This window comes from Ursus americanus, chromosome 23 (genome assembly GCF_024610735.1).
Source record: "Ursus americanus isolate L20-20 chromosome 23, mUrsAme1.1.p, whole genome shotgun sequence".
NCBI classification, from domain to species: Eukaryota; Metazoa; Chordata; class Mammalia; order Carnivora; family Ursidae; genus Ursus; species Ursus americanus.
Window position 1 is genome coordinate 27,858,761 of NC_142149.1, and position 21,288 is coordinate 27,880,048.

The following is a 21,288-nucleotide window of genomic DNA, read 5'->3' on the forward strand; positions in this document are numbered from 1 at the left end:
AACTGTTCAATAAATGTTACATATTACTATTACTGTGAGCTATTTTTCTAGTAGTTTGACTTGATGGAAAGATAGAATTTGAAAGAATATTTAGGACAGCTAGAGAAGTTTCACTAAATGTATGAGTGCAAACGTGAAATACAAATGAGCAATGTGATGAGTACAAACTCTATACTTCACGATTTTGCTTACAGCCGATTCAGAGTGTCCTCAGAACTCATATATGTTGAAATTATTAACATATCTAGCACAGGGATAGAACTCCATTTGTCCTCAAATTGATGAAGTCAAGTATTCAAGCCCAAAACATCCCTCATTAGAAACTTTGATGTGAACTAAAATATTTTCAGAAAGTTTATACATGTTGAATTCTAACAGACCTAAAATTTTATTTGAATCCATAAATGTGACCACATAAATTGAACCTGACTTAAAATATAATGACATAACAACCTCAGCTCATTACCCAAGCATAATGAATCACTAAGATAAGATAAACTCTAAGTGATAAAACTAAATGACAAATGACAGGATTTCTCTTTCAAAGCATCAAAGAAATTTGACCCCCCTAAGCTAGATTAACAAGTTCTTAACCATTGTTTTTAGTAAATATGCAATGGATAGTGTTAAACAGCAAACAAGACTTTGATGTAAAATATGACCTGTGGTAGGGGCACCTGATTGGCTCAGTTGATAGAGCATGCAACTCCCAATCTCAGGGTTGTGAGTTCAAGCCCCACATTGGGCATAGAGCTTATTTAAAAATGAATGAATGAATTAATTAATTAATTTAAGGGGTGCCTGGCTGGCTTAGTCGGTAGAGCATGACAATTACTTAATTCATAGGGAGATTGATTTTATTTTTGCTAGCCATTTATTTTTTGTGCACTACCAGTTCTTTGTCCATTTTTCCATTTAGTGATAATATTCTTTTTCTCACCATTTATATCATATTTTCATATATTAAAGGAAGTAGGTTTTTCTTTGGTTGCATTTTTTTTCCCTAGTGAAGTTTTTGTTTGTTTGTTTTATTGGTTGTATTCTCTCTCCAGTTGGTCACTAGTCTTTTAAGTTTCTTTATCCTATTTTTCTACTGTTCAAAAAGATACAAGGAGACAAGTATATCAGTATTTTTTCCTTTTAGCTTTTTGTTTTTGTTTTTCCTTTTAGCGTTTAGAGGTTTGTTTCTTACTGAGAAAGACCCTACTCATTCCAAAAGTAAGAAATAATTTATTTTTTTTTCTAGTGAATCATCTATTTCATGCAGGTTTTCAATTTATTTGCATCTATTTGAGCAAAAAAAAAAACTTATAATCTGTAATTAAATTCTCATTCCTATTTCTCAGTTTGTTTTTCTGTGTTTTCTCCCATATTTCTTGATTAAATAATGATTTTCTATCAACCGTATTTTTACCAAAAGAAATCAGTTTATGAGTTTATTTACTAATTCGTTCTTTTTCTTTTTTCCTCTTTCACTAGTTTCAGGTATTATTTCTACTTACTTCTATTTCCTTGGGTACCTTTGGTTCTTTATCCTTTTTTTTTTTTTTTGGATTTTTTTTTATTTTATAACTTTCAGTTTTTCTCTTTATTTTTTCTCTTTTCTTGGGTTTCTTTTGTTGTACTTTTCCCTTCCTGACTTTCTGGTATAAATGCTTAATTTATTTTCATTCTTCATTCTTCTACTTTTCAAATAATTTTTATTTTTCTACTTTTCTAACAAATTATTTTTTATTTTAATTTTTAGGTACTTATTTCTTCTCCATTTAAGATATAACAGAAGTGAATTAATTTCTGAATATATTTAACATACATTTCAACTTGAAAAAATATGTGGAAATAACTTGACCAAGCATACTGGACATATCCATATAAAAATAAAAACAAAGAAAATCCATCACAGAGAAAAAGGAAATTTAGTAGGCTATTCTGTTATATTGATTCTACCACAACATAACATATTCAGAAACAGAATAATTGGCAGGAAAACAAAAGCTGAAATATTCTCTGGTCTTTAGTTATAGTCATAGGCATTTAAAAATGATTTTATAAAAATATTTAGACAATTTTAATTGTAGCATAGTGAAATAACATTTACAATCCAATGAATATAGCTGCTTGTTCTCAAAAGTAAAATAGGAAACCAGAATTTCTAAGCCTTAATTAGCTCTTCTGTACTAACTAAAGGATGAGCCTTGGAGCTGGAAGTACAGTTTAGAAAACATAGGTCTTGGCTATACAAAACTGATTCTGGAACTGCATAATGAGCTGAGAGCTATATTTCTCTGGAAAGGGGGTTGAGGGGTCCCCGACTAGAAATGCAAACCTAGATGGGGCGCCTGGGTGGCACAGCGGTTAAGCGTCTGCCTTCGGCTCAGGGCGTGATCCTGGCGTTATGGGATCGAGCCCCACATCGGCTCTTCCGCTATGAGCCTGCTTCTTCCTCTCCCACTCCCCATGCTTGTGTTCCCTCTCTCGCTGGCTGTCTCTATCTCTGTCAAATAAATAAATAAAATCTTTAAAAAAAAAAAAAAAAGAAATGCAAACCTAGAAAAACAAAATTTACATGAAAAGCCCTGTGAGACAGAGTGGAGTGGAGCAAAATAATAGAAAGTTGAAGACTTCATATTAAAGGATCTTACGAAGGTATTTACCCCAAAGATACAGACGTAGTGAAGAGAAGGGCCATATGCACCCCAATGTTCATAGCAGCTTTGTCCACAATAGCTAAATCGTGGAAGGAGCCGAGATGCCCTTCAACAGATGACTGGATTAAGAAGATGTGGTCCATATATACAATGGAATATTACTCAGCTATCAAAAAGAACGATTTCTCAACATTTGCTGCAACATGGACGGCACTGGAGAAGATAATGCTAAGTGAAATAAGTCAAGCGGAGAAAGACATTTATCATATTATTTCTCTCATCTATGGAACATAAGGACTAGGAAGATCGGTAGGGGAAGAAAGGGATAAAGAAAGGGGGGTAATCAGAAGGGGGAATGAAGCATGAGAGACTATGGACTCTGAGAAACAAACTGAGGGCTTTAGAGGGGACGGGGGTGGGAGAATGGGGTAGACTGGTGATGGGTGGTAGGGAGGGCACGTATTGCATGGAGCACTGGGTGTTATACGGAACTAATGAATCATCAAACTTTACATCAAAAACTAGGGATGTACTGTATGGTGACTAACATAATATAATAAAAAAGTGTTAAAAAAAAAGAAATATCAAAAAAAAAAAAGAAAAGGATCTTATGAAGGGACACCTGCCTGGCTCAGTCAGTAGAGTGTGTGACTCCTGATCTTAGGGTTATGAGTTCAAACTCCATGTTGGGTGTGGAGATTATGTATAAAACAAAATTTTTAAAGACAAACTATCTTATGAAAAATTCTAGTTTGTGAGGAGTCTATGGAAATAAATATCTAATAATAAAATGCAATGTTTTTGTTTTGCTTTACTATAAATCCCTCTTTGCCAGAAGCCTTCTGTGATGCTTGTCTACACACAGCATCATGTGTAAGGTTTGCAGATGGTGGCAAGAGAAAGTTAACTGAGTTCTACGCGAAAGTCAAGCTCTAGCTCCTGCCCCATATCATTCCAGGCAGAGCAAGCTGAAGTTGATGGAAAAGACAAGGCAGCATTTGGAGAAAAGCAGACAGAGCTGAAACTGAAGAAAGGGTCTCTGGCCTTCTTTGCCTTGGGCCTGTCTGATTTGACCAGGCTTCCTGTGGCCTTGTTGGTGGAGTGCTACCAGGACAGGTTGCTAATGTTCCTGCTAATGGGCCCTGATTCCTCCTTTGCTGACCCTACATTCTCAGAAACTAGACCCCCACCTACAAAACTTATTCTTCTCTAGCCTGACCCCCCTGGAAAAACCTGTCACCTCCTGCTCTACCTGGAGGAGTCAGCCCCCTCCCCACATCCCCCTCCCCATGGGCAAGATACAATCCTCTCACATCCTTCAAAACCTCTTACAAGGCCCATTTCTTTAGATGTCTGGTCCTTCTCCCTTGGAGAGTGAATAAACTCTGTCCTGCTTGTTGCATAAATAAATAAATAAATAAATAAATAAATAAATAAATAAATAACTGTAAGCTCTAAGAAACGGGAGATTCAGGGCCTAGAGTCAGTAAGAAGCCTACCTAAAGCTCAGTGAAGCTGATTTCATGAAATCCAGAAAGTGTTTCATGAAAAGACCAAGATTTACAGAAATTCTGGGTAACAAAAGGGGATATATATTGACATTCACCAGAAAACCCAACAAATAGAGCAGTCTGAGAAACTCTACTGGAAAAAGGGACAGAAGCTCAAAAAGGAAATTTTCCCTGTAAAAGCCATGCCCTAATTTCAAATCAAAGCCAGCGAAGGTTGAAAAATGCAGTGAGCAGGGGCGCCTGGGTAGCTCAGTCACTTAATCATCCAACTCTTGGTTTCAGCTCAGGTCATGATCTCAGGGTCCTTGGATCAAGCCCCACATGGGGCTCTGTGCTCAGCACAGAGTCTGTTTGTCCCTCTCCCTCTGCTCCCCCCCCACCACTCTTTCACACTCTATCGCTAAAATAAATAATAAATAAAATCTTGAAAGAAAAAGAAAGAAAGAAAGAAAGAAAGAAAGAAAGAAAGAAAGAAAGAAAGAAAGAAAGAGGCAGTGAGCCATGAGGCAGGTTCTGGTATAATTATTTCAAGACCATGGAAATGGTTACCTGAGGTTCCTCTCAGAGTACCTGCCCTCACGTTAAATCTCAAATAGTCTTCTCTGTTTAAAGCAGAAAAGACCCCGCATGAGCTTTGGTTTCAGAGAGAAAAAGAGGAGTTTCTCAAATAACTTTTCGACTGTGTTCCCAAGACAAATGCTATGTGGACCTGCCATACTCAGTCTTCATTCAGCCTCTCTCTGCATGACCACACAAGCCAGAGTCTTAAAATCAGAATCTGTATTCACTACCAGTAGATTACAGATTTTTTTTTCTCATGCCAAGGACATGCAATACTGATCAAACTAATCTTTTAATCATAAATGTGAAAAGCTATGCAATAAGCACTGAATAGACTAAACAATCAGAACTAACCACTGAACAAAACAGTTGTTGCAGGAATCAAAAGAGAGGCTCAAATTAATTATAATTAGCATCCTCTGAGAGAGTCAGAAAGATTTCACATTTATTAAAAATTAACTGATCACTACTGCAAGAGCAATAATAATCTTTAGCTATTAAAATCAATGTAATGGGTAGGGGGTGTGTTGTAGGCAAACTTTAAGAGGGCTCTCAGTGATCCCTACCTTCTGATATTCATGCCCTGGAGTAATTCCTTACCTTTGTGTATGGGCTGGACCTAGTGATTCTCTTCTAACAAATGGAATATGGCATAATTTGATGGATAGCACTTCAAAGAACAAGTCATAAAGAGATCAAGTTATAAAGAGATCAAGTTATAAAGAGCAAGCTTCCATCTTGCTCTTTTGTTCTCTGGCTTGCTCACTTAGATGGAAGTCAGCTGCCATGTGGTGTGCTGCCCTAAGAAGAAGCCCCCAGAGCAAGGAACTAAGGAAGTCCTCCAGATAACAGTTAGTACGGAACTGAGTCAGTCCCTTTGTCCAACAGCCCTTTAAAACTGAATTTTGCTAACAACCACATGAGTGAGCTTGAAAGTAGATATTCCTTCAGTTGAGCCATAAAATAAGGCTTCACTCTGGATAACATCTTGACTGTAGTTTTATGAGAGACCTTGAAGCAGAAGAACCCAGTTAAGCCATGTCTAGATTCCAGACACACAGAAACTATGAGATAATATGTGTTTGTGTCTTTAAGCTCCTAGATTTTAGAGCAATTAATTATGAAGCAAATGATAAGACATAGAGGTGGATGGGAGATGAAGACAGGCAGTTGGGAACTTGACTGAACGTGAAATAGTAGAATGACTTCTGCTGACAATCAGGTTAGTAAAACAAAAGTCAAGGTAAGGAATTCGCTCAAAATACAAAAGAAAAATAACAAAATTATATATACATAAAGATATATAATAAGTATATGTAATATAATAATAAATTAAATATAAGTATATGAAATTACATATATATATATATTTAGAAGAGATGTGGTACATAAATGTAAGAGGTAAGTGGATAGGAACTAGTCAAAGAAATAATAAGAAAATATTATTTTTAAAATCCCTAATCTGAAGAAAGACTTGATTCCTCATATGGGAAGAGTGAATGGTACTTAAATTATTATGATAAAGAAACCCAGTAACATTGTGGTGAAATTCATTAATGCTCAAGAACAAATAGAGAATTTCATAAGCTAGCAGAGAGAAAGACAGTGAGAGAAAAATAAACATTTCCAGTATTTTAGAAAACATTCAAAGATGCCTACAAAATGTTCAAGGAAAATATTTTAAACTCATCCAAATTATACTCAAATATAAAAGCAAAAGAAAATACATTTTCAGAAATTCAAGAAATCCGGAAGCTTAAAACTAATTCCTTCGCTTTGATTCATTATTAAAGTATTCTCTCCAGCAAAACAAATACTAAATCCAAAAAAGAAGACACAAGAACATATTAATAGTAAAACAAATAATTAACTTTAAATTATATGGATAATTCATTTATGAAATTCATAAAATGACAGCAACTTCAGTTTAAAATGGCAGATATCTTTCATTTCTCTAGAGAACTCACATTTTTTAGTTTAAATAAAATAAAAAGAAATCCTGATAAACATGTTTACATTTAATACAAAATAGAATGGTCCTATTTCTTCTACAACATATGCAATGTGACACTATCTTATTAAAAACAAATAAACAAATTAAAAAAACAAGACAAAACTCAACCATAAGTGAAGAAGTTAATAAGCATCCATTAAGGTCCCACTGCTCTAGCAGACAGTGGTGTTTAGAACCACAGTGGTGCCCAGTGATGCAGCCTTCTCAGCACTGTTTAGATTAGCTCTTCTTATGAGGTTTTCCACTGGTCAATCTCTTCTATCAATCGTGGTTCAGAAGATAGCAAGGAAACCTTTAGGATCAGTTTTTGTTGCTATTGGCTTATCATGTGGTCCAAGTTAGATGTGAATTTGAACTGGTTTCCGTGTACAAGAAGAAAGCTAGTTTGTCCTTCTCTTTGAAATCAGAGTTGGAGATATAATTTAGGATGTGTTAGACAGCCTTATCATTCAAATTATTTTCTTATCTTCCACAGTGAGAAATCTATTTCTCAGGGTAAATTATAAATCTCTGTTCTACTGACCTCAGGCTTGGCTATGTCACTTTTTATGGCCAATGAAATTAGGGTGGAAGTGAAGTAGTATGTATCATTTCTTGAGCAGATGCTCGAAGACCTAGTGCATGGTCCACCACGTACCTTTATCTCTCTACTCAAAGACCAGTGATATCCCAGATAGGGCTGCACCTTCATCCTGGATCCCAGTGAGTGGCTGAAACTCAGTCTACCCAAGCTGGTCATGTTGCATGAGTGAGTGACAAACTTTTGTTATTATAAGTCACTGAAGCTTTAGGGTCATTTGTTATAATTACATAACACAGGCAAAGTAGTCTGATGTAAGAGTAATCAGCAAGAATGTGATCATACATCCACAGGGGTGTATGAAGACCCCAGAGAGAGTATAAAGGGAGAAGAGAAAGGACCAGCACAGGACCCAGAAAAGCTCCAGTATCTAAGAGGTGGAAAGAACAAAGAGAATTAGGGAATGTGGCTGAGAAGAAGCAGTCAGAAGCTGAAGAAAGACAAGGAGGATGTGCTATCACAAAATCCAAAGTAGGAGAGTTATAAGATGGAGTTGTTGAGAAATGGGTTAAATGTTGCTGAGAGGTGTTTTGGGGTGAGAACTGGAGAAGCGATTGGATCCGTTAGCTACAAAGAGACTGTTGATATTGAGTGGAGCTCTGGGAGCAGCAGTCAAATGTAGGGACTATGGAGACTGGAGTAGGTAAGGAAGTGGAGAGAGTGGAAAAGAAAGATGAGAAATAGTTGGAGAGAAAGGTATGGATTAAGAACGGGATTTTATAAAAGGGGAGACTGCTACTGGGAGTGAACTTGGAAAAGGGAAGTTATGAAAAATAGAGGGAGAGGTAATTTATGGAGGAATGAAATGGGGGTAGGGATGCAGGAATAGGCAATGGCCAAATTATGAAAAAGGGAAACTCATCCACCCTGACAGGGGAGAAAGGAGAGATTTGGGGCAGGAAGGATGGTTGAGATGTTGAAGAATTTCTACATGGCAGTTTCTGTGAAATAGAGAGCAAAGTAATCTTTTTGGAGAGAGAGAGGCTGTGATGGTGTAGTGGAAATGAGGAAGAGAGAAGATTTGAAAGAGCTGTGTAAAACTTTCAAGAAACAGAGGTTTGAAGAAATGGTAATGTCACAGAGATTGGGGTAGGAAAACAGTCTGGTTCCCCAGATTGCATGCCCAAGTTATTCATCTTCCCACTCTCACTCATAAATACTGACTACAGAGACACTTTACAGCTTCATACCAATGACAGTCTTGGGTAATGGTGGAGGCAAAACAATCCCATATAGCCAGAATTCTTCAACTTTGAGGAAAGCTCACTTTTCATTTCCATCTGTATCATTAAGTTGCTTTTGGCTGCAAGCCCGAACTCAACTGGCTTAAATAGTGTAGTAAATTTATTATCTCACACAAAAATAAGTAATGGATGTAAATTTTAAAAATCCTTAATAAAATATTAGCACACAGAAGTCAGCAATGCATGAAAGATTTAGACTCTATGACCCAATGGGGTTCATTACAAGGATGCATGGCTGATTCAACATTGAAAATCAATATAGCGAACCAAAACAGGCTAAATAAAAAAAAATTACATCATCACATCAAGCAGTGAGGAAAAAGCATTTGCCAAACTTCAACACCCATTCATGATTTAAAAAAAAAAAAGCCCTCAGAAAAATATAAAGAACTTTCTCAACTTGATAAAGAGCAGCTACAAAACCACCTACAGCTAACATTACACTTAATGATGAAAGACCGAATGCTTTCTTCCTAAAATTAGAAAGAAGGCAATGGTCCCCTCTCTCATCATTCTTATTCAACATAGAACTACAGTTCAATCCAGTGCGATAAAGCAAGAAAAAGAAATAAAAGGCATATAGACTGGAAAAGAAGAAATAAAACTGATTGCAGATGACACAACTGTCTACAGAGAATAGGGCTCACAATGGAACTTAAATAACTTTTTGATGACAACCCTTTCTATAAAGACATTCCTCCCAACATATTTCTACCCTGACAAAAGGGAGACAAAATTCACCCCAGGTTTAGAACCATAGAAGGTTTAGGTGAAAGAAGAAATTCAAGTTTGACACATATCCTTAGAAAAACAGATACAGACTGTAAGTCCATGACAAAGCCATTGTCCCACTGATCTGATCCAACAACTTTCTCCCTCTGGACATCTTATTACTTGGTCTAGCAACTGCTTGTGATGTGTAGGTCATTTGCAATGAAATCTTCATTACTTGTAGCTAAAAGCATCCTTAGTGATCCTTTCAGTCATCATTCATTCCTTCTTTCATACTGTCCTTAAAGTGACACCTCCTTCTGTCATACACACATACTCAGAGTGCTACAGTCACATATGCAGTCACGTAGTCACTTATACAGTCACATACAACCGAGGCCAATGTCACAAAGTGTTTATTTTTAAAAAGGCATCAACACACAAGGAAAAGGGAATGGAAGAAAGGGCATCTCTATATTGGAGATTTAAACAAAATTTTTACAGACCAAAAGCAAATGGAGGAGTTAAAAGTGATGTACAATTGCAGAGAAAGCCATATACCAGAGTGCTTGCTGTGGAGGACATGCAAAGAGAAAAACTTACTACAGTAGCCCTGTGAAATCTTGTATTTTAGAATTTAGAAGTTCTATGTAAAAGAAGGCTGAAATCATGAGAACTCATTTAAAAGTTGGTATATAACACAGTCTAACCCTCTCATTCCATCCAGCTATTACTCTAGTTCCCTTTAGGTATAAAATCAGAGGTTTCTTTTCAGGAGAAATTGACTAGCAACGACCCAGGACTCTAAGAAAATCTGAAAATCTGAGATTAAGTAAAAGTCTATTTAATATGCAGTTTGATTTTAACTTCTCTATTATGTACAAACTGGGCATTTATAACCAAGATGTAGATCAATTATTGATTTTTTCCCTCCCCACTTGAATAACTCCAGGAAAAAACAAACAAACTAATAACATAGCATAATGGCATTTGGAAATTCTCCAGAAAAAGGGACAACTCCCAGTTTCACATCCTCAAGTTGAGCCCACCAGTAGAAAAATCCCAGCCATGTGCATAGAGTTTCCAATTAATTTTTAAAATGTGTGCTCTTAGATATGAATTTTTCTGTTAAAAATAAAGTTATCAATCTAGGGAAAGATGGAAAATTTCTTAACTTCATATTTACCAGAATTCTACAAAAAAACATTAAATACTTTTGGGGCACATCCCAGTCAAACCACTAAAAAAGAAGAATGGATTTGTAATATTGAGATGGAAAGGATTTAACTCAAATTTGCAAATGATATGATATTTTTCGTGTAAATTTCCAAATGGTCAGATAAACTGCTATTAAAAAAATAGAGGATGTAGGGGCACCTGGGTGGCTCAGTCAGTTAAGCATTTGACTGTTGGTTTCAGCTCAGGTCATGACCTCAGGATCCTGCGGGCTCTGTGCTCAGCACAGGGTCTGCTTTTCCCTCTCCCTCTGCTCCTCTCCCTGCTTGCTCTCTCTTTCTCTCTCGAAAAAAAATGAATAAAATGTTTAAAAAATATAGAGAGAATGTAGTAAAGTAGTTGGGTTAAAAAATAATAAGCAAAAGTAAACTGATTTTTACCAGGCGTAATCAAGTAGGTAACAAAAAAATTAGCTCCACCTATTGCCACATCAACTATTAAAGATAACAACAACATCAATCTAAGAATAAACAAAGAAGAGTGCTAGAGAGTATGGCTGATAGAGTTGATATTTGTTTGAGAAGGATGAACAAGGTATGAGTGAAATTCTAAAGGACTGGGAAGCGAACTGACCAGGGAAATATTTTATGATTGTGTAGAAGCATCCATAGCCCACTTGGCATTTGTGGTCATAAATCTAAAATGAGATCCATCCACATGATTTACTATTTTTAAACAGCCATGTATATTTGCATTGGTACAGGTGCAGAGTTGGCAGAGAGTTGGATTTACTAGAGTTTTGATTTTGTCAAGTGAGTTTTAAAATTGAAAGAAAGGACAATGGAGTAAAGAGCATATTCAAGCAAATGAATAAAATGGTTGTCCACAGAACTGAAGATGTATTTAGAGAAGAAAGGACATTAAAAAAAATACATTAGAGGACAGAGAAGAAGTGGCAAGATAGATTTGAGGTTCCCTTTGAGTGCAGGGATTGTTGAAATTGGGGTAATAGAAGAGTGAGTGGAGAGGTGAGGTTGTGCACAAAACTGAAATTATGAGTCAGCTGAAATTTTGAGAAATGACAAAACCTGAGTGTGACTTAGGTACAGTAGTAGACAAGATAATCAGAACACAGAACAATCAAGTAACTGAGAAGTACTGGTTTTGCAAATGTCATCTGCATATATCCTGAAATTAGTAAAAATTCAGATATACAAACTACTGGGGAGAAGTTAAACTATGGACTTGGGGGGGGGGGGACACAGGGTAGGTAAATTATATCAATAATCAGGCATAATGGGTAACAATCTAAAAGATTTGAGATTTTAAGCGGAAGGTTTTTAAGGAAGAAAGAGGGAAAAGGCTCTGGAAATCCCAAGAATAACCCTGAAGATATCTAGGCTTACTGTTAAAAGGGATAGAAATAAAATAGATGGAAATAAACAACTGTTGGTTAGGAGGGCTGCAGGGAGAGCAATACCCCAAAGGAGATCCAGGATTCAGTTGGAGCAAGAAGGGAAAGGGAACACTCAAGGAAGAGATGGAAGACATAGAGTAGTTCATGGATGAATAACAAGTGAGTTCCATAAGTCTCAATGTGGAGATTTGAGAAGCTTCATGCTCCCCCTTAACCAGGATGATGGAACAGAGTTCTCCTGGGGGAAACCAAGTGTTAACTCTTGATCCTAGTCAATGGAGGACTGAAGTGATGGTGTGCTGAGGTATCAGATTTGGAAGCACACTCTTGAGCAAGCATGGTACAGGGCTTATTAAATGCCCAGGACCCCTGCTTGAGATCTGCATATGGAATTGAGGATTTCTGGTACCTGGGAATGCCCTGACTCCCACTAAGAAATCTGATGAGGAGATTTTGGTACATAAAATTTGGTCAAATGACCTAAGCACAGCCTTTCAGACACTCTCACCAGGGACTTTGAATAGTGGAGTAGTGACACAAAGGCTCAGCGTCACATGGAATTCATCCACAAAATCTCAAGCATGGCTATCAGTGTTCAGGGCAATCAATTTTGATAGGGCAATACATGACCACTGGTGACAGTTCGTGTCATAGTTTTACAACAGATGTTGGAATTTCACTGTGTTTGACCTCCCTTGATTCCCACTTAAGTTGCATTCACCAAACTTCCAATATGAACATTGCCTTCCAACTCTTCTTATAAGTTCCTTTTCTGCTTAAATAAATCAAATCAAGCTTCTGATATTTTGCAGTCAAGAATGCAACTTGGACATGAATGAGATCTAGCTGGTTTCCAAGTGTGTGTTTTCATTAAAGAACCACACTCTGGTCCTTTCCACAAGGAAAGACAGTGTATATTCTTATTTCTAGAACTCTTGGGGCTTTCCCATGGCAGTGCTCCTGACAGAGTTTACTGATCATCTGACATTCTCTTCCACCCCAAGCACCAATTACACCATTTGTGTTCAGCAGCTATTTCTTAAGAGTAGTAATTCTTGGATGGAATCATGTCTATAAAAAAACAGCATTCAGTGAAAGCTTCACATAACATAAGCATTTATTCAATGCTTCACATAATGTAAGTGTTCATTCAATGCTGCTAACAAACAAGCCTGCTGGTCCTTACACCTGAGAAGTCAGCCTTAGATTTTTCAAAATAAGAACATTACATGGACCAATATTTTGATGCACATGTGACATTTCTGACTTCAAATTCAATCATCAAATGATTCACCAAACTTGAATCTTGTGGTTTTTCAATTGGTTAGCACAATCTGTTATCCCAAATTAAATTTCTAAAGGAGTATGTCTTTGAATATTATATACTTTGTAGCTGACAGGGACACTATCTAATTAGCTATTTATATGCAAAGCAGAGGAAAGGATAATTAGAGATATGGATTATACAAAAGCAATCACACTGACAGAGGGCAAAAGAAACTGTGAACATATTGAATCAAATTTGTATATATGTTTCTACAGTTTATTATGTTTCATTTGTATTGTATTACATTTATGCATCATTTAACATGTTATAAATGAAGTAATATCCTAATTCACTGATTGATAAACTAAATACAAATCTTATAACATAAACTATTTGTTGGACTACAAGTATAATCAGCTTTAGTGGATGAAAAGGAATAAAGTCCTATTTTGAAAATGCTTTCCTTAGCTCCAACCTCTAGTGCTCTTTTCTCTAGAAAAATGGCAGGGGGTGTGGAGGAGATCAACATATTTGGCTTTATATCACTAACAGCCTAGTCAAAGTACCTGTCAAAAAAAAAAAAAAATTCTAGTTCATAGACTCTGTTCTAATTATCTTTCATTGAATAGCAAACCAACCAAAATCTTTTTGCAGTAAAAAAACAAATATTTTATTATGCTCACAATTTTGCAGGTCAGGAATTTGAGAAGGACATAGAGAAGATAGCTTGTTTCTCCTCCAAGATAACTGGGACCTGGGCTGGGATGACGTAGGTAGTTGGACTACCCTAGGAGAGTTTCACTAGAGCCATGTGTCTGAGGCTTCAGTTTTGACTATCAACTGGTTTCTTTAGCTCTTCACATCGTGTCTGCTGGAGATGGAATGTGTAAAATGGCTTCCTCACTCCTGTGTCTTGTACATAGGCTAGGATGGTTAGAAGAGCTGGAATTGGATGGGGATCTCTCTTTATTTTTCATGCATCCTCTCCCATGGCTAACTTGGGCTTTCTCGCAGCATGATAATCTTTGGGTAAGTCTTATACGGTGGCTCACCTTTCCAGGAGCAAACGTTAGCAAGAGACATGAGGATGAGGAAGCTGTCAGTCAGTCTTTTAACGCCTGACTAGGAAAGCAGCGTGGCAACAATTCCACCATATTTTATGGCTCAAAGTACGCCAAGATTCAAGGAAAGGGGACATAGATTCCACCCGATAAGAAGAGTGACAATGAATGTATGGCCATCTTTAATCTGCTAAAGAAGCTTGTATGTACTGTGATGATTATCCGGAACCTGGAAGCTCTTAGCATGATTTTGAGACATGACTTCACACAGGCTTTCACTTACATGGCAGCTCCCTCTCCCACAACATGTCAGAAATGCAGTTCCAGGCAATCAAGCGTTTGGGCACAGGTTATTTTTAAAAAATTTCTTCTACAGTTAGTCTCCAGAATTTCATGTTTGAGCTCCCAGTTTGGCAGTGAGTTCAGCTTGGAGCATATTTATCTCAAATGCTTCCTAAACCCTATTCAAATGATGGTAAAGAAGTTCAAACAGGAATACATTCATAAACATAGAGATAAGGGAAGAAAATCATTAGAGAAGCAGATAAGTTGAGGCACTTCTGAGATATGGAAAGTGTATGACATCTTATTGACAGACAAACTGAACAGAAATAGAATCAGCAGGCAGTATACTAAAGGAACAGTGCTCACGGGGCCTGCAGAAGGCCTCAAGGCTCACAGAAAGAAATTAAGGAAAGTAGGTATCAAGAATGAGCCTGAATGATGATACCCCTTTACTCCTACATGTATATGTGTACATCCTGCTCCCAGGATGAACTAAGAACTGCTCTTTAAAGATGAATGATTTATCTAGCAACATGAAGACTCTGTGCAGTAAAGGATTAACCTTGCCCAAAGAAAAGTTTGGATCTTTGTCCTCTGCCCCTGGAGGTAACGTCTAAGCCCTTGTTATCCTGCCTGATTAAAGTACCTTCATGTATCTGAAGGCTTTAGGCCACACCAGATAGTCTTTAGTAATACTATGATTTATGATGGGGGCCTTGGGCCACAAAGTATTAACTTAAACTCTGGAGGCACTGGAGCCTAGGTTCTGCTACATCACTGGTATGTGACCAACTCCCTATAAGAAACCCCAAGGCTCAGATGAGCTTCTTGGCTTCACTCCCTGCATACTGCCACACGCAGTCACTGGGAGAAATGAGTACTATCTACATGAATCCACTGGGAGAGAACAAGTATAAGCTCCATACCTGGTCTCTCATGGACTCTGCCCTAGATACCTGATTTCAATCTGTATTCTTTCAGTATAATAAACTACAACTAAGAGTTTAACCCCACTTTGCTGAGTTCTGTAAGTCCTAGCAAATTACTGAATCTAAGAGTAGACTTGGGGACCTCCTGAATTCATGGTTTGTATTAGGAGAATTGGTCCTCAGAGTGTGGCCCTCCTCATTTTAGCACTTGAGTAGATACTCACACTGTTTGCCTTCTCCTAAACTATTTTTGAAATGAAATTAACTCAGACAAACAGAGTTCATAATAATTCCTCCTACTCAGGGAAGAGTTTATGACTGACAAATCAAGAAATAAAGGAATTTACAAATAGAGTTATACAAATAACTTCTAGAAGAACCAACAGAAATGGCCAGAAGTAATGACCCTTGTGGAATGGAATGAAAGTTATAAATGTAGAAAAGTTTTTACCCTACTACATTTTTAAAATATTATTTCCATGGACATAGATTTTCTAATAGTTAGTAGAGCACGTGGCCATCCAAAATAGAAAACTTTTCAGTTTCCCTTGCATTGAAATATGGTCCAGTTGCTAGGTTCTGGTCAAGGAGATTCACCTAGAAATGTGTAACAATATACAGAAACCTTATTAAGAAGCATCTGGTGAGGGCACCTGGGTATCTCAGTGGGTTGAGTATCAGACTCTTGATTTCAGCTCAGGTCATGATCTTGGGGTCTGGGATTGAGCCCCATATTTGGCTCCATGCTGATCATGGAGCCTGCTTAAGATTCTCTCTCTCTCCTCCTCTGCCCCTCCCCCCCCAAGTGCATGCTCTCTAATTTTTTTTTTAATTAAAAAAAAAAAGAAGCATCTGGTGAGTACTTTATGCTCCTTTTACTGTATGTTTCCTGCTGCCAGAAACATGGATGCTGCCTTGGAACATAAGAACGAAAGCCACACACTAGAGAAAACAGATGCAGGAAGTAGCCAGGGTCTTTGAGAACTCAGTGGAGCAGAGCCTGCAGATAAGCCCCACACTGGATAGCTCCAAACTTTTACATGACAGAGAAATAAGCTCTCATCTTTGGTCTAAATTAGAGTTATCTTGAGGGGCTCCTGGGTGGCTCAATTGGTTAAGCGTCTGCCTTTGGCTCAGGTCATGGTCCCAGGGTCCTGGGATCAAGCCCCACGAAGGGCTCCCTGCTCAGCGGGCAGTTTGCTTCTCCCTCTCCCTCTGCCCCTTCCCCTGTTCATGGTGTCTCTCTCTTTCTCTCAAATAAGTAAATAAAATCTTTTTTAAAAAGTTATTTTGAGCTTTCTGCATATTCATTTAAAATTAATTTTAATACACATTTATTACTTTTATTAAAAACAAATTCATGCTCTGCCATTCACTTTACATCCTTTCCGTCTTCTCTAACTCCATGCTTCCTCTCTTCTTTTTCTTTTACATAACTATATGTTTTTTATTTTCAGTGTTTTCATAATGAGGTCTTGGATAAAGGACAATGGCTGTTTTGATTAAATAGTTTCATCATTTGGAAAGAGCTCCTAGGTTATCTCCCTGTGCCTCCTTGTTGGGTAAAGCAAGGTGAATACGCCTCCTTCTAGCACATCATCAGTGTACTTAAGCACCGATATTTTGGCTCCTTTGAGAGGAAAAGGGCTGCAAGATGTTATTACTGTCAGTAAATCCCTTAAGTTATTAGTGCAATGAAAATGGAATTTCAGACAACCAGCCAACATTAATAAAGCATTCCTTTTAGTCTTGCCGATGTGCATAAGAACGTCCATTCCTTCCCAGGTTTACGTAATTATTATTATTTTTACTTCCTTGATATCATTAGCTAAAAGTATAATGTAAATGCAAAGTGTTTTCACAGAACGAGTCAAATGGGATGCTGAGAGAGCCTGACAACACCCTGGAGGAACACAACCAGATGTCTGTCATGCACATTTCTAATGCGATGGCCTGGCTTGAGACAAATGTTATAGGGGGCGGAGGGGGGACCACCAAAAACCTACATATTTTTCACATTAACCAAGACAAAAAAAGCCTTAATCTCTAGCTACCTTTGCTCCCATGGTGAAATTATTTCATCCAACTTCATTTCTGCAATTCCCAGCACAAATAAAATGCCTGTGCCCCTAAGCCCAGTGCGTAACCACTGACATGCTGATTAAGCATTACTGATTAACTGTACAATAAGTCATTTAAATTGCTGGTGCACAGATGGGCAACATTTATTTAATTGTTTCATAACCTGCACTCTAAAGGGGACTTGCTAATGCACCCACCATTGAGAAACAATACTGCTGTTTCAGGAAAACATGAACTGTCTTACATTTTACATACTTGGTCATCATTTGGGTAAACTTGTAAAACTCCATTTTCCCTCTCAGCAGCTATCACACGCACTGTCATCTGAGGCAGTAGAATCCTCTGTCATGCCGAGGCTCAGAAAAAGAACTCACCTGGGCATTACAGTTTTAAAATGTCCTTCCTGTTATTTTGTTTTGACCCTTTCGAATTTTTGCTTTATATTTGCATTTGATTGTCCATCGAAGAGTCTCAATGGGAGCTATTATGTATCATGTATTGGCCAAACGTACTTTAGGAAATATGAGACACTCTTCGCAACCAGTTCAAGATGTAGTTATGATAACATGTGCCAGCTTTCAGCTCTCAGGCTTCCCTTCAGATTCAACCAGTTAACAACTTGAATAAGGACCCTTCACTCTTCCTTTCCTATCTGACAAAAAACAATGATTTAGAACCCATCTCAGCAATCACTGAAATTGAAATTCAACAAATATTTCTTGAGCACCTAACAGGTAGTGTGTTAGGATTTAAATTTTCCCTCTGATGCTATCTCTGCAATGTTTGCAAGTACTTTACTCTCCATTTAAATAGGAATAATAATAACAATAATAATAATAATAATAATAATAATAATGAAGCAGAGCAGAATATACTGCCCCAAAATATTCCTCAAAAATTCAACGGAGTAAATTTGAAGATCTAATTGGCTTTATTCAATGATTCACGCAGCATCCCTTCTAGTAAATAGACAGGTGCTCTGAATAGTCACAAAAAATGGAAGGTTTTTATAGGCAGAAGGAAGGCGAGGCAAGGGAGTTATTAGCAAAAAAAAAAAAAGAAAAGGATCATTTCAAGCCAGGTCATCCCCTTTTGGTGGAAGGGAACAGCAGGGGTCTTATTATGCAGATTACCTCAGTAGCGTGCATCAGGAAATTTCAGATTGACTGTTTAAAGGTCACATTTCTGGGAGAGGTTGAAATTGCAATTAAGTGTTGGTTTGCTGTCATGGGGGCCAGTGACTGTGTTCTAGGCCCATTGTTTCTTTTCTAACAGGCATAAGGATTATTTTACGCTGATTATTCTTAAGAAACAGCAAACAAGGGAGAAGTTCTGAAAACCAGGAAGTTACCTTTTTATAACATAGAGAAACATTACATGTATAAGGGAATCTCCATCTGTAAGCATGTAGTGTCTCCCCATCTGCACTAGGAAGAGAATGACTAAATCTCTAGAAACTCATAGGGAGAAAGCAACAACTTTAATCTGCATAACAACCTTACCCTTGTTTAGTGTTCTTTTCCTGGTAACCTCTCATAACTAACCTTCTACCACATCCCCAACATCTTTTGTCTTTAGATAGAGATTTTTTTTGAGGTGATAGCTTGGGCTTTTTCAGAGTTACTCAGTTTTCCTGGTTCTCTCCCATGTATACAGGAGAAGCATACATGTTTAGTAACATGTATGTTAAACATGTATGTTTCTCCTATTAATCTCTCTTTTAACTATCGGGGATGTCTCAGTCAAGAACCTAGAAGAATAGAGAAAAAAAAATATTTTTCCTCCTCTACACCTGTTATGGGCTGAATTGTGTTCTTCAAAAAAGATCTGTTGAAGCCCTAGGCCCCAGTACCTCCAAATATGACCTTATTTGGAAACAGGGCCCTTACAAAGATAATCAAGTTAAAATTAGATTGTTCATATGGGCTAGTCCACATTACTGTTCTGCAACTTGTAATTTTAATGTATTAACAGCTAATTTATAACCTGACCTTTACTGCTCACCAGCTGGTAGTCACTAACCTTTGTCTTACATTTTTCTTGAAGCTCTTCTTTCTGGCTTACCTCTTAAGTCAGGCAAATTAAACCCAAAACCACCCCACAGGTGATAGCAGCTGCCCTGACAAGACCTCCAGCCTGCCCAGACCACCCAGACTGAGTTAAACCTGACTCATGCCTGTGCAGATGGACCATGGAGTGGCCTCTGGAATGACCTACATTACCTTCACCTCCTCTACCTAAGGAGGAGCCTCGGCCTCATTTGCATAACATACAATGTATGGATAGGCATGTTTCCTTAAAGTGAATGAACTATTTCATGCCCACCCTGGCATACATATGATGGGAAGGCTCCCTTCTCTAAATGTTTATCTTAACCCTAAACAAAGGTACCCATTCACCCTCTCTCAGAGAGTCAAGGCATGGGAAGCTATTTCTTATGATCTCCTTATTTGCTGCAAATAAAGTTTCCTTTGTGTGACCACTCCACCTGGTGTATCTGTGACTCATAAAGGAGTGACCTCATGTGGGTTCAGTTACAAATTCAGTATGTGTTGAATATCTTTTGGGGACTGAATGAATTTATTTTAATATCTACCTTATATGGTTACATTTAGGATTATGTGATAATGCATATAAAAGGTTTAAGATACAGTCTAAGCATATACTAAACATTCAAAAAATACATATTAGTTATTTTTATTGTTACAAAATGGAGGGCAAAATTTTAAAAGGATAGTACCAAAAGTTGCTTTGTGATGATGGAATATTTCTGTATTTTGATTGTGGTGACTGTATGGTTAATTATATGTGCTGGCTTGGTTAGACTCAGATATTTGATCAAACATTATTCCATATGTTTCTGTGAGGATGTTTTTGGCTGAGATTAACATTTAGTATGGACTTTGAGTAAAGCAGATTCCCCTTGACAATGTGAGTGGACCACATACAATCAGTTGAAGGCCTGAATAGAACAAAGAACTGACCTCCCCACGCAGGAGAGAATTCTGCCATCAGAGAGATGGTCTTTGGACTTGAACTGTAACATGAACTTGAACATGTAACTCTTCCCTGGGTCTCCATAATCACATGAGCCAACTCCTTAAAATAAATCTTTCCACACATACACACACTATTGGTTCTGTTTCTCTGGAGAACCCTGACTACTAATCTGTGTATGTGATAAGGTTTCATAGAATTATACACCAAAAAAAGAAAAAAATATATTTGAGTGATTGTCAGAACTGGTGAAATTTGTATAAGGTTCTTAGTTAATAGTTTTGTACCACGTGTATTTCTTGGTTTTGATAATGCACTATGGTCATATAAGATGTTATCATTGGGAAAGCTGTAGGAAGGATACATGGGAACTTTTTGTACGATTTCTACTACATCTTATGAGTCTACAATTATTTCAAAATTAAAAATTAAAAAAATACATAAATGTGGTCATGCCATGGTCATAGACCAGTTTCAAAGTCACCTGTCAGTATAGAGACCAGTGGCACACACAACAGAAAACATGAGTAAATTTGGAGGATCAAAGAATAGAAAAACCTTGCCTAACCTCTCAGGAAGAACCTAAAAATATGGAAAGCTGGCCTAATATCCCTACCACTGGTAATTTATTAAATAACATCTATTGTTCATCTGACACTTGCTTTTGATTGTACCCTACCCTGGATTCCTGATGGAATATGTATCCTAGACCCTTTTCTAATATAAACGCCTAGCTCCAAGCAACGAGACTCATTCTCCTTTCCTTTCCCAGACTCCTAGACACCCAGTCTGCTGTTCTCTACCT